At 43.7% G+C, this 2,556-nt stretch overlaps 1 long non-coding RNA gene across 1 annotated transcript in view; it reads right to left on the bottom strand.

The window, feature by feature from the left end:
* Nucleotides 1-766: 766 nt before the first annotated feature.
* The window catches only part of LOC111743954, a 3,547-nt gene continuing 1,757 nt past the window's right edge, over nt 767-2,556 (bottom strand). The window contains exon 2 of the long non-coding RNA XR_002781951.1: nt 767-1,313. This is a non-coding gene — a long non-coding RNA (uncharacterized LOC111743954). The remainder of the gene's footprint in view (nt 1,314-2,556) is intronic.

Genomic DNA, 2,556 nt, shown 5'->3' with positions numbered 1-2,556 from the left:
TGGTCTCTTATATTCTTCTTTGCTTTGTTTTGTTTACAACTCTTGAAAAACATAAAAACCATTGTTAGCTGATAGGCTTACAAAATAAGCTGTGGGCTGGTTCAGGCCTATGGGCTGTAGTTTGCCAATCCCTTGCCCTAAATCATAAAGTTACTGTGAAAATTAAATGAGATGTGAACATAAGCATTTTTTTAATGTTAGCAGCTACTATTATTAATTATCTATACCTAGCAGATAATTATGCCAGGTACTGCTCTAGGCATTGGTGATTCACAATGAACGAAACACTATGGCACTTCCTTGGAGATGGGTTGTTTTGTTATTGTTTATGGTGGTGGTGGTGGTGGCATCCTTTCTTCCAGAACAACTGCAGCAGCCATCCCACCCACCTCCCTGCCTTTCTCCAATCTGTCCACCACATTGTAGCCAGAGGGATCTTTGCGAAATGGAAATAAAACCATGCTATTCCCCCAAAATGCTTCTCATGACTCTAAGCAGAAATCCAATGTCCTCTCATCACCTACAAGGCCCTGTATAGTCTGCGTCTTGCCTCACCCCACCCACCACACTGAGTGCCACGCTCCCTTTTCCTACTCAACACAGTGGTCTCCCCTCAGTTTCTGTACACAGTACACCCTTCCCACCCCGACGCTTCTGCCAGAGCTTGGAATGACCTTTCTTCATTCTCCTGGCCAGTCCATTGGAGGTCCTTGGAGAGGCTCTCTCCAACATTCTTCCCCATTTAAATAATTCTTCACCTCTCACCTTGGCTCTCATCGTCATGTTTATTTCCTTCTTTACAAACTTTTTTTTTAATTTATGGGTTTGCTTGTTGGTTTGTTCACTAGGCTGTGAGCTCCATAAGGACACAATCTGTGTGTGTCCACATCATGACTGTATCCCCATTGTTCAGTGTAGTGCCTGCCACATAGTATAAGCTCAATAAATATTTGTTGAGTGCATAATCCATAGCAAGAAAACCTCTCACCAGATTCCCTATGCCCATGCTGACAGAACCTTGTCCCACCATGTTTACTGCCCACCCACTCGTGTGCCCTCACCACCCACAGCTTCACCAGGCCACTGTCACTTTAACTGCAGCTCTCTCCCTACACTGACGCCCGAGAAAACTTCAGAAGCAGAGAAAATGTCCTCTGTGCCTTTGTGTCCTCAGGGCTCAGGACGGTGCCCTGTCCTGGACAGGTGCACAGGAAAGGTTGATGATGCAAAAACTTTGCTTAGAAACAGGATTGCAGTCAAGGTAGGGGGCCGGCAGAATCTTACTGATGTTATCTTAGAGTCACATGAAGGACCTTTGAGAAATCAAGAAGAATGTTGGAGGGGCCAAAAGATAAATAATGTATTGATTTTCCAAGAAAAGGAAACTGTCAGATTCATTCCTAGGAATTCTAGCCCTTCATATTAACTGGTCTGTTGGCAACTAATTTACAAAAAAATGAGGCAATTACCAAGATCTAATGTCCATCCCTAGAGAATGTCAGATGAAATTATTCTAATTTTCTTTTTTTTCTTTTTCAATTACATTTGACATTCAATATTATTTTATATTAGTTTCAGGTATACAGCATAGTGGTTAGACATTTATATAATTTACTGTTTGACAAGGTGCCCATGCTTGGAGCTGATAATATCTGTATTTCAGACAAGTATTCACTTAACAAATATTTATAGAGGGGCCACCCTAGGCAGGCTGTGTGCTTATACTTCAGACTCAGCATAAATAAAACAGACAGAATCCGTGTCCTGGTGGTGGCTGCAGGAGGTGTGAGGTACAGCCAGCACACAGCTGGTAACATACGGTATGATCAATGGCAATGAAGTCATGGGGAGAAACCAACGCAAGCTAAGGAGATAGGCTGATGAAGAGGAAGGTCAGAGCATCAAGTAGGGTGTTTGAGGGAGATATCACAAAGGGGACATCGTGGCTACTACCAAAGGAGGTGCGTGAAGGGGTCACGCAGATACCTGGGGCTGGAGCATCTCAGGCTGAAGGAACAGCCTGTGCTGAGGCCCAAGGTGTTAGTGCCACACGGTGTAAGGAACAGCAGGCTCATGTTGCTGAAGCAGAGAGAGCCAGTAGGAAGGTAAGAGAAGGGAAGGTAACGGAGGGAAGGTGCAGAATGAGGGCTTTCTGAGGATTTGGCTTTAACTGAGAGTATATAAGGCATGCAGCCCAGTCTACCTTAGTGCAGCAACTCAGAGTCAAGCAAGACAGGAGAACGTGCCTTTACATGCATCCTGGAAGCATTAATGAAGAAAATAAATGAATGGAAGACTATAGTAACAGACAACTTTTAAAATCAAAGACCCAAGTTTAATACACAACTTCTATGACCCCATAAATCCTAGATATAAGCCCAACAGAAAAAAGGAACTAGGCTCGCCAAAAGGCATGTTCTAGAATTTTCACAGCAGGAATGTTTGCAATGGCCAGAAATGCCCATCCACAGAAGGACAGGTAAGTACACTGTAGTGTACTCACACCATGGACTGCTCCACAGCCAAGAGAATGAACGATAATATGTATGAATGCTA

This window comes from Pteropus vampyrus, unplaced genomic scaffold (assembly GCF_000151845.1).
Source record: "Pteropus vampyrus isolate Shadow unplaced genomic scaffold, Pvam_2.0 Scaffold125, whole genome shotgun sequence".
NCBI classification, from domain to species: domain Eukaryota; kingdom Metazoa; phylum Chordata; class Mammalia; order Chiroptera; family Pteropodidae; genus Pteropus; species Pteropus vampyrus.
The sequence above is the reverse complement of the archived record's forward strand: the minus strand, read 5'-3'. Positions and strand labels throughout refer to the sequence as shown.